General features: G+C 39.1%; 1 protein-coding gene and 1 long non-coding RNA gene across 33 annotated transcripts in view; one reads left to right on the top strand and one right to left on the bottom strand.

The window, feature by feature from the left end:
- Positions 1 to 4,679: 4,679 nt before the first annotated feature.
- Positions 4,680 to 5,210, bottom strand: LOC105356234 (uncharacterized). The gene is made up of 2 exons (XR_910450.4): positions 5,072 to 5,210; positions 4,680 to 4,841 (listed from the first exon to the last, which is right to left on the bottom strand). It is a non-coding gene; the product is annotated as an uncharacterized LOC105356234 (long non-coding RNA).
- The window catches only part of mbnl1 (muscleblind-like splicing regulator 1), a 36,672-nt gene continuing 27,501 nt past the window's right edge, over positions 4,762 to 13,932 (top strand). For 23 of the 32 annotated variants that reach the window (XM_078935087.1, XM_078935089.1, XM_004079213.5 and 20 more), the window contains exon 1: positions 9,539 to 9,993. The gene's annotated coding sequence lies outside the window, so the exon portion shown is untranslated. Of the gene's footprint in view, positions 4,867 to 5,945; positions 6,168 to 9,535; positions 9,994 to 13,932 lie in introns of those variants that run through there. The other 9 variants (XM_078935088.1, XM_078935084.1, XM_078935086.1 and 6 more) reach the window with 3 other exon arrangements.

Genomic DNA, 13,932 nt, shown 5'->3' with positions numbered 1-13,932 from the left:
AAGGGTTTCTCATTGTAAGTAGTCATCTTTACTTTTACAAAGACGTATGGGTTGCATATTTCACAGCTTACTTAGGTTCTAAAAGTGCTTTGGCAGTTAGACATGATGGCTGTGAAGAAATGAAGTCATTTCTGGTGAGACACAGCAATGAGAAGTTTATAGATAGCAATATGATATATTATATTATGTCTGAGTTTAATTGAGGAACATTTTTACTACATGACAGCACAGATCTCCCATTCCCTCTCTAATGAAATATTTCTAATGATTGAAAATGAGTTAAAAAATAAAATAAAAATTACATTATGATTTGTAAAAGGTACTTAGTAAAAGATGGGTTTTAGGGTTTATAGATAAAAAGAAAATTATTGAACTGTAATAGCCTACCTATTCTCACTTTTATATTATTCTAATTTTGATTTTCAAACTAAAGCTATTTATTTATGTATTTGGTAGTAACAAATAAAGCTTTTTGAGATTTTTAAAAGAAAAATAGTTCAAGTAAAAAAGCCTCATAAAAGGAGATAAACTATTTAGCCATGGATGTCTGAAAATGACAGTTTTAAAACTGACAGTTCACCACGTTTTAAAATAAAATTCAATAATCTCAGTAGAGCATCCGAAAAATTCACTTATCTTTCTATCAATTACACATCTTTTTGGTAAGCTATGCAAACTTATCTCAGGAAGTATGTTTACAAGAACTTTTTTTTACAAACCAGTCACATTTTAGCTGATAAGATCAGATACCAAAAACCATCTTTTAAAAGACCTTGCACCAAGTCAAAAGATGAGGCAATAACTGATCTTCCTAAACTGTCTTTGCAGTCATGTGGCTTAACAGCCTTTGTAATATCCTGTCATTTGAAGCCCTTTACTTCAACTATACCATTAACTTGATATAAAATTAATTCTATGTAGACAAACTCTCTTAACTATCCATGTAGTCCTCTGACTTCAAGTGATGGGACCTGATAATAACTGCAGGAAGTTTTGAACTGACATCTTAAATCATCCTACTCAAAATATCTTCAGCCAGAGTTTGGTATTGGTCATCCAAGTGCTTTCCCAGAAAACCACTGTAGCTGTCTGGCAGAAACGCACACTTGGTAATACAGTTTAACAGGAGCATGTGTGTGGCTTAAAACAGAAGTTCTGCTATTGACATTATTCGCAGGACCAGACAAAATGAAAAGGCTGTTTAAGCACACATTTAGTCATGGACTCTAGTCTTTCAACTTCCTAGTATTTTGAATAGGGACTTTGGTTTTCTGGACATTTTGAACAGTCTTTAATAATAAAGTTCATAGCCACACTCCCCCTTAACAGCCTACAGAATGACTTTGTAATCATAGGCTGCTTTTGTTTCTTTTTTTCTGCTTCTTCTGCCCTCTTTTGAAAACTGTCAAGGCCTGTGTTTCCCTCCACGACTGTTTATCCTGAACTGAGCAGGACCATTGCAATGCTGTGGTGGGGCCGCTTCTGGAAAAAGTGTTTGTTGACTTTTTGGCACTGCCTTGTGTTATGCAGTGGGAGCAATCTGTTATTTATGGCTCAAAGTCTTATGTGATTGGCTGAGGAAGTATATAATTATGTGTAGCCCTTTTTTAGAATTACAATGGGTTCCATGGTGGGTTGACTGGTTGCTAAGTGACTAAGTGAATGTGTCTCTGACTGGTGGATGAACAGTTTTTGCTTTTTACTATCAGTATAGCAATTACATGTTTGTTTGTTTTTAAAAAAAAAACTTGTACATTCATTAACAATGTTTAACCCATGATAGGTGACCATAATATTTTTACTTTCATTTTTTTCACCCGATAGCATAAAGCTGTTCTTATAATGAAAAATAAAAATAATTTGGATTAATGAGTATCCAGCTCATCATGCAACTTCCAAAACCAACTGCTTAAGCAACACAGTCATTTGTGCATATTCTCGCAGTGTCTGTATGCATTATATTCAAATACATATCTTGATTTTCTTCTTGCTTATGTGGCAACTGGAAGCTACCTGAAAAAAGATCTGCATGCTCTGCAAAGTTCTGCAAGTTCTGCAATAGATGGGTTGATGAGCCTTCTATAAAAAAAAACAAACAAACAAACAAAAACATTCAAATATAATCATAGCGGCTAATTGTGCCTAAAGCTACAGAAACACTGGGGGCATGTGACAGGTGTTCAGCATGAAAACAGCCATAAAAATGTGCATAGCTAATTATGAATGCAAGTGTTTTAAACAGAGAAACCCAAAACACGCGTTCACATAGACTTTTTATTGAAAATGACTGCTTCAACAAGCTTTGCCGAGGGCAGTGTAAATGTAACCTAAGTGTGTGTGATTATGTGGATCTGTGACAGACTGTCCAGGGTGTTAGCAGCAACCTTGTGACCCCGAAAGGGATTCAGCAGGTTCAGCAAATGGATGGATGGATGTCATTATAGATTAAAATAACAGTTGTTATTTTTGTAAAATTGTTTATTGTTGTAAAATAGCAAATAATTGGACCTAATTCTTAAATCTTGAAACAGTTCTTAATAGAGGAATGCTATAAATCTTTGAGTCTCACCTGTAATTCCTTTCAGCTTCAGTGCTGTTTAATGTTACAAACTGTTGGGTGCTTTTAAGTGGAGGTTTGCTCATTGACAAAAGAGGCAGGTACCATTTTGTTCCGGGAAGCAGTTAATGGATAGAGCCCCCACCTCTGGCTCCTCATTTTGCGGGGTGGTCTGACAGGGACCTCAAATGGACTAATGGGATTATGCCACTGTCCTGTCTCTGCTGGAACAGTCAAGCCAGCATGCACCAAAATCCCAGCCATGTTTCAGCTGTTTGTAGATGGTGGGAGGTAAAGATGATACTTCAGCACATCTCTACAGCTAATACTGTTTTGTATTCCATACCATGGCTGATGTGATTGCACTCTTTAATAATGAATGTGCAGTCATATCACAGTTGGAATATGCTGGAATGTTCAGGCTCGCCGATTAATCCTCATCTAATCCATTTATTTTAAAGACACAAGCTGCTTCAGTTGATAACGATGTGCTCATATTTCCCTAAATGGACTGGATTGCTGTTTCACCTGGCCTTCCTTTTTTCTATCTCTTCATATCCATAAGTTCCATCAATACATTGAATTTCCTTGATTGTTTGTCAGTTTCCTTCCATTGAAAAACCCTGACCCAGCTGGAGAAACAAAAACATTTCCAGGCCAGCGGCATCAAGCTTCTTTAAGATCATATGACACGGTGTCAGGGCCTTGCTGAGCAGACGGGGTAAGTATAGACTCTCAGATTAGTCTTCTCCACTTACCTAATTACCGGTGTAATTTTTTTGCAAGTTGCTGTGATACTGGGAGAGGGACCCTCGTCTGAGAATCAGTGGCTGAACCAACAGACTATGAATCTTTACATTCAGTGAAGAATCTCAAAAGTGTCTAAACCAGATGGTACAGTCCATTCATGATGTTAGAAATCTAATTTATTCATTTAAATGATAATATAATGTTTTAAATTGTTGCTAGTCTTGCTAGGGAGAAAAAATTTGAAATTTCCTCTGCTTTTGTCCTCAGCTTCTGATTTCATGTGCGAGTGCAGCAGTGGTGCTTTTGGGCTGCAGAGACAGGGGAGTTTTAAAGAGGGAAGAAGTTCTCACTCTGATTCCCGGTATCTTGCGCAGCGGCGGAGCCTAAATTAGGCCTGGTCTCATTGACCTACAATCCCTTGAGTCCTAGAAGCTATACATCCCAGAACAGGGAAGGTTGCTGATGCTTTCTCAGAGCTTTTTGTAACACTGCCAGGTACCAAGCTAAATTGACACATTTGTAATGATTTGTCCTACAATAGTCTTAGCAGACAAAATAGAGGCATCAGTAAAAAGCTTTTTTACTTTGAGCATTTTCGAAACTTTTTTTGAATCATTAAAATTGTGTTCTGTAAACAAAGGGTTTGCATTTGTGTGTCAGCTGGCTCAGTAATTTTAATTTTCTTTTTAGAAACTAATCCAAAGCCTTCCAAAGTCTTTGTTTATCAATGCCATTTTGACAATTTTTACCATTTTTGTTAGTTATTCTAGGTCAACTTTGTACCCCTCAGTCCTTAATCTGTGGACCTGAAGAGTTTACATGCTTCCACAATAAACTGGATTTGGATTAAGATATTAACAAGTCACCTTAGCCTATTTAAAAAAAATGCACTCGTAAATTTGCTCTCAAGTAAATTAAGGTAAGTTTAGAGCAGAAGTGGTATGATGTGAATTTACATCAATAGGGTACAATGGTTTAAATACCTGCACTGCAGGTTCTGGTTCAGCTTCAGGTTTAAGCAAACACAAATTAAATATATTTATTAGCATTATTTTTCCGTCCCCTTTTTCTTTTCCTTCCGGCTTTTCCTTCAGGGGTTGCCACAGCGAATCAGCTTCCTCCATCACCAGCCTCCTTCATGTCTTCCCTTTTTCCATCTCCTAATTTTTACATTATCCTTTAAATGTTAGAGAATAGATCATAAAGATTGTGAAAATGATCTTAAAACCAGTGTAGTTTTCTTTCCTATATGTTTCTCTATTTTTGTCTTATACTATGTCCACGTTAACCAGATAAACCTAAGTCTTAATAAGAAAAAATATTCATCCAGTGAACCAGTAAAAAAAATCTTTGTGTAAATAATTTCACAGAATAAATGAATAGCAATACTTTATTTTAATCCTCCATCTGTCATTATTTCAAACCATTTATTAGAATTGGCTCCTTCTCTGCAGGGTGTGGCAGAGAGGTTGAGGCTTGTACCAGTGATGCTTGAAGAAGATGCTGGAAGTTTCCATCCTCTGCACCACGCCACCTCGCACAGGGACACATAAAACCAAGTAAGACCAACAAGCATGCACTCTCATCCCCTTGAAAAGTCCCCCCATCATGAAATGCAAGGTTTGGGTTTAGGAGAAATCTAAACTGAAAGAAAAATGGCTTTTTGATGTAATCAAAACTTTTATTTTTTATTGTGCAGTTACATCCAAAAACAGTAGTAATATTGATATTTGATGCTTACCACAGAGACGGCACATAACTTACCTTTTTTTAAGTGCTTTCCTAATAAAATGCTGGTTGTCTTCCTCCTACTTCTGTGCCCTTTTCCCTTGGTGGTGTTGTCCCGTCTGATTGACTGCCTTTCTCTTTGCTGGCAGTTGGAGACAGGTGCTGAGTGTTGCTGAGTCTTGCTGCGTGTGTGGGCCCGAGAGGCCTACTTCGACATTCCATTGATAGTTTGATAGACACAGTCGTTTGAGGGGGGCAGAAGGTTTGAAGGTTAGCAAATGCTGAAATGATGAAGAGCTAGGGGTTAAGTGAAGCCCAGTGAATATGCAAGGGAGTCCTAATACAAGTTCCTGCTTCCTGGTTTAATAAGTTGTTTTACTTCTTGATATCTCAGCTTACAAACTGCTCTGCAGTGTCAAACGCTCTTCCTCTTTTCCCACCCTCACATGCACAGTTTATACATGCAGAATCCTTTATGTGTGCATTCAATCTTTTTTTTCTCCAAAGGGTGGCATCCCTATAAAACCTTTTTTGTCAAGCTAACTATTAAAATTTCTATGTATATTTTTTGCTCTAACTGGAAGGGAGGTGTTTTTAAAATGTGCTGTAAATACTGGAAGCAGAACTAGACTGCAATATATTTAGAATTCTCTCTATTGTTTCACCTCTTTATTCTGTTGACACCAATAAAGTTTATTTCAGTAAATTTCTTTTACATACTGTGGCTTTGTTAATCAGTACATATGCATGTCTCACCACGTGTGTCAAACACAGTTGTGCAAATGCAAAGAAAAGGGAAGTTATGAAAAGGGGATCCAGAAAGGGGTGGCGAATGTAAGAAGTTGACCATATTTGGCATGAGTACATATTGAAAGCTGAAGATGCAAATGAGATAAGAAGTTGTTGCCATGGAAACTTGATGAAACAGTGATGGTTTTACTGCAAACCTGACCACATTTGCGATATGACCGTTGCCTAGCAGAAGGTGCTATTATGAGAGTGTGAGAGAGCAGAGAGAAGTCGATGAAGAAAGAAATTAGGATGTCAGTTCAACCCCCATTGCATCAGCATGACCCATGTTGAAGCGGCGTTGTTTGTCACAGTGGCACGTCGGCGATAGAAAGGCGCACAGGTAAACCTTCTTCATGCAAGATTTTTATTTGCACACAGCTAAAAACATCAACTAAAATGTCCATTTAAAAAAAAAGGTTTCTGTTATTTTTAATGCTTTGTTTAAACTTCTATTTTTTTTTAAGAAAACTGACTTTGACCTGGTGAGCTTTATCATTAAATGTAGTTTTAAAATAGGGGAAACTCGGCTGTGTATTGTCTAACATACTTCACGTGTTTACTCTTTTATTCTTTGTTTAGAAGTGTTAAACCTTTTTCTTTAGTGAAGAGCACATGAAGGTCTGGAATGTAGACAGCAGATAATAGGCCTGCATATTTGCTGGTTACATTTGTGCAAAAGAATCGAGGAAAGCTTTAATGAAAGTCGATGCTTCTGGTCTCTACATGTTTTTTTAAATATCTTTTTTATCGTGAAATCCATGTTTTTTGTTGTATTCACTTGCATACCTTGTGGTGTCAGTCGGTTACAAGGCAGTGTGCTATTCTCTCTGTGTATACTTCTAACCAAATGAAAATGCACCTGCTTCCTCCTGCTGTTTCAAAATGGAAGAAAGTTAAGTGAAAACCGCAAGAAGTCAAATGTGGCTGCAAATCTGCATAAGCGGAAGAACGCCTGACGAAGCTTCTGCAATATTTTGTTTGTGTTCTCCCCCCTGTGGAATCTGCCGAAATGCATACAAAGACAAAAATATGCTTGTTCTCTATACTGTTTTGGTTCTACTGTTGTGCTAAGAAGCTGTCATTTGAACAAAAACGCTTCTGTTAAGGTATTGCAGCCACTGGTGCAAGAGATGTGATCTTTTGTAATGTGAGTGTTATGTGTATTTGGAGGCTTGGTGATAGCTGAGCTGTCACAGTTTGGCATGCAGAAGCTCTTGGGCGTTTCTTCAGAGAAGTGAGAGTTCACGTCTGACAGTCAGTGTCATTTACAGACGACTGCGAACTGACATTGCTCCGAGAGGATAAAGGGCCCTTAAAGTGGAAAATTGTGTTCAACACAGACGAAAAGCAAATTGAACTTGAATGGTTAAATTGTAATTTGTCACTGAGGCTGAAACAACCAGATTAAGTGTTGATAGGGACTAGTTTATTTATTTATTCAGTAATTTGTATGTCTAAATGACAAACACTTTAGAATGGATGTAGCAGGTAGTTTCCCATAATGCAATTTTGCTGTGACCTTTCTTGGGTTATTTTTCCAGACACTGACAACGGTCCCTTGAGATTCACGGAAGACATGATACAACAGCTTTTTGGAGGCTGAATAATTCTCTCTGTGACTTGTCGAGTGCCTTGGTAAAAGTGTCGGAATTCCCCCTTAGTAGCACAGGCACACCCCTTCCTACTTTCAGTTGGTTACTATTGCTATGAGTCTCAAGTTTACTTAACGTTGGTATGTTTGTGGCTTCTTGGATTTACCAAACTCTAGAGAGAATAACCGTCATACATTCTTATGATCGGTGAGACACAAGAAATCATCACGGTTCAAGCATTTATTGATGTTACATATCAAGCATTTCTATGTTAAAATATGTACATCCATATGTACCGGTATGTTTTGCATATGGTGAAGCAGTCAAAAGCTAAATTATTGAAGTTAAGTGGTTTTGCATTCTTTATTGCATGTTTTCCATAAGTTTTGCTCAGCTGTTAGGTCTGTTTCTGGAGCAGAGGAAGTAAAACTGGGTTGTTTCAGAAATAGACATTTAATTGTGTGAAGCTTTCCGTGGGGCATTTTGGGCACTTTTTTCATTGTCGTAAATGACAGGAAGTTGATTAATCCAGATGAGTGGACACAATAAAAACTAAAAGGGAACTTTTACCTACTGTCTAAATTTTGGTGAGAATATCTTTCTTAAAGCAGATGAAACTAGCTTCAGATTTCTATCTCAATCTAAAAGACTGCAGGGAAGCAAGGCCAATGTGATTAATGGAAAGTCATCTGTGATCAAGGATGGAACATCCTACGATTTATTTTAATTTGATATTTCTACCTGTTTTTGTTCTCCCTCTGTGGGAGAACAGAATTTGTGCTGCTGCTCCCTATAACACAGATTAACACCCAGGGTTTAAGAGGCAGACGTGTGAATTAGAGATGACTTATCACCAGCTTTGCAAAAAAAAACTGAACAGCAGAAACCTATGTGTAGAGATTGAGAGGCAGTTGATGTGGCAGTAAGAGTTTACGGAAACAATCTGATATGTATGGTTTGTTGAACATGTGCTTTTCGAATTTATATATCAATTTATGATAATAATAAATACTAATATAATCCTTATTCACTTAAGTATTATGCAGCAGTTACCCCCTTTGAAAAAAACTTTGTGTCATTTGCACAACAGACTTTCGAGTTTTTTTCTTCTCTGCAGTTAAAAAAAATCTAGATAAAAGAGGGAAAACAATGTGCCTGATCAAAAGATAACTTTCCTCATAGCAGGGAATGTGTGGAGATCCCTGAAGATCATGGGGCTGCTTTTTTCATAACTGCTAGATCCTGTTGGATCAGCTTCATATAACAACATTTCAAGGCTCCTCAAACCTCTCCAGCTTTCTCTGGTTAGAAGGTATAAACCGGCTAAATCTTTCTGTCAACATTAATACATGAGAGTGAGAGTTGCCTCTGGGTTTTCTTGTTTGGAGTTTGTACTGTATTAGTGTCCAATGTACATATCAAGTGTTTACACGTCAGATGTTAAGACTGGATCTCTGTTGGTAGTAAAGTTTGTTTCCTCTCATTTCTCTGTATTGTTGTGTTGAAGAAAATTGTGTTTTTGGTGCGCCGCTCCACTATGATGCATCCACTTGCAGACAAATAGATCCATGCACGTCTTAATTTTCCTCGTTTGAGATAGTATCTGGCTCAAAACTGTACGGCTGGATAGCTCCAATACTGCTCAAAACAGCATGATCGTTGTTAAAAGATCTCTGGGAATGCTTTTAAAACAGCTCAAAAGATGACAGTCAGATAGAAGTCAAACTATGATGATATCTTTTCATTTTATTATGTTGCTTGTCTTTCTTTAAGATTCCTTTTCTACCTTTTTTCCTTTTTTTTTTTTAGAACAGTTTGTCTCTTTTTGTGTGATATATTTTTTTCCAGGTGCCATGTTTTCCTAGACTCCCCTTCCTGTTTCTTTTCTCTCTCCTTCCTCTGCCTCACTGGAAAGGCAAGGGCAGTTCTGCTGTATCTGAGCCAGCACTTCCTGGTGTTGTTTTAGGTGGGGGCGTGGCCAGCTTTAGTGAGGAGGAAAAGGAGGGAGAGGTAACTGCAGAATCTGTATGCTCAGAGCAGTCAGTGCTCCCTCCTCCTCCTCCTTTTCCTCCTCCTCCTCCTCCTCCTCTACAGCTGTTGCTACTGCCGCCCAGCTAGCAGCACTTCCCTGCAGCAGACAGACAATCCAGAGGCTTGGGAGTCAGTAAAGACACAGCCCAGCCCGTCTCAGCACGGCTCTGCACAGCCCAGCCACTTAAAGAGGCTGGGGAGGGGAGACACTAGCGCACACAGCCAATGCTGCAACACACACAAGGGCGCGCACACTCATACGCAAACACAGACTTGCACAGACAAACACTCCTCCTCTCTCTCACTCTGGTGCTCGGTTCCGCACAGCCCCTTTACTCATTTGCCGCTGATTCACTGGCTCAGTCGCTTGCCCCCTCTGCCAGTCGCTCTGCCTCGCTGTGTTCCGCCTGCCTGCCTGCCTGAGAATGGTCCAGCCGGTGCCTGAGGGTCTGCTGTCGCGGCCTGTCTGAATACACGCAGAAACATACAGAGCCTGTCGACACGCGGAAGCACACAAACACCAACCGGAGAGCAATGTGAGAGGTAAGAGCTTGCTCTATTACCTTCCTCCCTGCTGTGTCGTTTCATCTAGATCTTTCTTCCTGTCTGTGCTTCTGTCCTGACTTTCTAAAGTAAGTCCATGCAGTACAGTATAGACAGAGGTATGGAGGCTGTCTGCCTGCCTTTCTGTCTGTCTGGCTTATGCCTGCCGTGTATGTTCAGTATTCGGACCCTGGGGCTAACTTTTATTTGTTATGATTGTTTTTGCAGGTATAGCCGCACACACACTGAGAGACGCAATCTAGGCTCAAATCAGACTCACAGCAGCAACTTCTGACAGGTCGTGCTAGTTAGCAGGAAAATTTGCTGCTGTGTGTTTGTGTGTGGCAGGCCGTGGTTGTTCCAGGAAGTAGAGAATCGATAGATCGCCCACTCAGCTTTCATTCCCCTCCATCTAACTCAACCCTGTACGTTAGGGGTTATCTTCCAGGGCTCGGTCAAGTAACAGTAAAAGTGAAAAACCTGCTGAAAGCGTCCGTCCCTTTGCTGTGTCAGCGTTCAGTTGGGGGAGCATGCTTTTGCATGTGGATGCGGGTTTACTAACGGTGGCGTGCTTTGTCAAGCAAACTCCCGCCTTAAATGTATGTAAATGTATTTGTGACATGTGAAGCTGCTGCTTCCTTATATGGTGAGCAGTATTTCAGTACAGTAGAATCTTGCCAAGCATTCCGGGTCGTGGGAGGAGAGTGTTAGACAGTCAGTCTTTCTGTGTTGTGTGTGTCTAAGTGTTTGCACACGCCTGACAGGAGGGTATATGAGTGAAAATGAAAAGTTTAAGGGATTGGGAAAGAGGAACAGGAACGAGAGACAAACGGGGGATAGGAATCCAGTAAATGTTGGATGAAATGGAGTAAAAGTGAGTTACTTTAGGCTCTTCTACAGTGTTTATTTTAAAGAGGTCAGGATTTTAGTTGGTATTCATGGAAACTTTTATCCTCTGCTTCGCAGAGGTTAAAAACACAAATGTTGTTTAAAAGAAAGTAAGCAAACAGAAATATGAGAGCTGAAGGATGTTTGAGCCTTTAAACTGTAACCTACATTCCATCTTCTCCTTTTGCTCCTCTCCTCACCATCTCGTCCCTCCTCCTCCTCTTCCGAGCCTCTTTGGGTTTCCTCTTGGTGGTATGGCTGTGGTCGAGGCACTAATGTGGAATGTTGTTGTTGTGACTGAGTTGGATTCCCAGTGGCTCAGACAGTAGCACACACAGAGGCAGGCGCAACACTGACAGATGTGTGACATTCCCTTTATGATATTTGTCTAAATCCTCTATGTAGCACTGCTGCACTCGGGCTGTCAGTCTGTCCGGCAGATGAGCAACAAGAAGTGATGCATGACTGTTTACACATATCAGGTCTGGTGCTAACTTTTGTCCGCTTTTCATTTCGCCTGCAATCTGTCCTGCAGACAGGATTATGCGCTTGCTTGACTCTGCATTGACAGGTTAAGCCTCTATGTCACAGGAGCAGCTTCCTGTTATGTTATGTTATGGTAACAGTTCGGGTTTAAAGGACAATACCACAAGTCCAACCTCATGGAAATTGACTTCACAACCTATCAGAGCTTATTAGCCTGATAATTAACCCGTCATAATACTTAATTGTTTCTCTAAAAATTATGTAATTTGCAGGATAACAGGCAGAATTTTAATTTATAATAACATGCAAGAAAAGTATTCAAATCCCATTCAGATTAATTTGGCCAATTTAAATTGTCTATCATTATGGAAGACTGTAAACATGTCTCTAATTATCAGGAGTTCCTTTTTATTTTTTCATTTAAAAACTTTATCTTTTTATGCTGCAAATATTCCCAATAGTGAAAAAATACTTGTATGCTTTCAATTTATATAGAATATACAATATTCTTTAATTTTGCAAATTACAGAAAGCCAATGAAGAAACGCTGCCTAAATAATTTACTCAGTAACTAAAGTAATTATCAATGAACAATAGTCTTCCTTTAAACAAACTGAACACAAAACTCTTAAGTTCAGCTAAATGGGATCTGCTGATCTAGTTTTTGCTGAACACTGTTTAAAATGTCACTATTTTATTTCAAACATTTTATTCCTCTTGAGGCCAAAGTTACATGGATTTGTAGATCTGTACAGGCAAAAAGCAGCGCTATTCATTCTGCCATGAGGCTGAGCATTATGCTGTGGATTTCATCACATCTTTACATTCACAGAGGTGCAGTGTTGCGCACAATTAGATATTGACCCCAGCCAAGGAATGCTTGGTGTTAGGAAAGACAGAGGTTGGTGTTTTTGCAGAGGTTTGCATTTGTGTGTGTTGTCAATGGGTTGTCTTTGAGTGTGCGTCGGTGTGTGTATGTGTATGTGTGTAGTTCTGTCTATGTATGCTAAACAAGAGATCTCATTGTCTCCAGAGATTTGGTCCAAGAAGAATCGATAGGCATTGTTTATTTTGCTTTTCTGGACCAGGCCTCCCTTTCAGAGCCGCTTGATATAATTGCTGGACGAAAGTCGTAATGATACAAATTGTTAATAGAGCTAGCTGCTGTGATCATGAGGACAATAATGATGTTAGAATAAAAGGTTACCAAATGAAATGAGACTCAAAGTTTTGTCAAAAAATTCATTTTAGTGGATTTCAAACAAAAAATAGTTTTATTTAACTTTTTAATCAGCGTACTAAAGCTTGTGGACTTACCGTATATTAACTAACTTCATATTAGAGTCTACAAGAAAAGAGGAATGTAACAGAAAATACTTAACAGATAAGCAGATGGTCTTATCTAAAAAACAAAATTCACATTCTCATTCTGTATGTGTATCTATGCTCTAAAATATACAACTAAATCTAAAGGTTAGTGAGGACACTATTGACAATCTATATTCAGAGCAGAAGGAGCAGTACAAGCAAAAAAGACAGGGGGTGTTGTATTTCCTGATGCTTTTTCTGCTGTGATAGCCTGCATTAGCACACTGTCACCCTGACTCCACTTCTGTGGAAATGCTGAGACTCTTCCCCCTCTACTGACTTCTAACAAACCACGAGAACCGAACGCTTCAGACTCTGTAGTCAAACCTGACAGCAGCAGCCTGTGCTCACTAAGTTGTCTTAATAACCATGGATCTAACCAACGGTATCACTCCACTTATGGTTTGACTTTGTTGCAATGAGTTTTTTTATTTGCAAAATACACAAAGGTCTGGTTTGGACCTAAGTTGTTTTCATCCAAGCACATGATTGTTCTTGGAGAGGGATCGTTTCCTCTGTCCTCTTGTTTCTCATGAAGTAAGGCACTCCGTATTTACTCTTTAATCCAAGCTTGACTGCTCCTATCACATGTCACTCATTCATTTGTCTAGAAGTCTTTTCATAACTAAAGTGCACCCCCCCCCCCCCCCTTTGGTCTCTAAGAGCTGCAGTAACAACAATCTTATGTTTCTTTGGATTCTAATGTTCTTCACTCAGTCAAAATGTGTCTTGTTGGCGAAAAATAAGGCGGTCTTCTGTCATTTAGGGCATTTTCGAGGTATCTAAGCAAGATAAAAGATCTTTTTTTGTCCATGTCAGAACCAACTTTTCATGACTGTATTACCTGTTCTTGCTGCATCAGACGTGCTGCTGAAATGTCTTAATTTTCTGCATGTTAACAACAGATTCTCAGAGCATTAGGAGGACCTCATTTTTCAGTTTCTTTCACTCAAACTGATAACTTCTGTAGGTGACCTTGCACTGACCTTGACCTTGAAGGTTGAAGTGGTGATTCTGAGGATGATGGACATTTTTAGATCTTGAGGTGGTGAAACTAGTCGACAGATCAGAGAAATCAAATGTAGGAGTTACAGTTTTAGACCAAAACAACATCTTTTTGAGCTGAAAAAAGATCTGAAGGAATCTAATAGCACTGGCACATATAGCCGAATGAAGGAAAAACACTGTCATGTTAAC

This window comes from Oryzias latipes, chromosome 17 (genome assembly GCF_053564925.1).
Source record: "Oryzias latipes strain Hd-rR chromosome 17, Olatipes_Hd-rR_3.1".
NCBI lineage: Eukaryota > Metazoa > Chordata > Actinopteri > Beloniformes > Adrianichthyidae > Oryzias > Oryzias latipes.
This window is presented reverse-complemented; position numbering and strand designations above follow the sequence as displayed.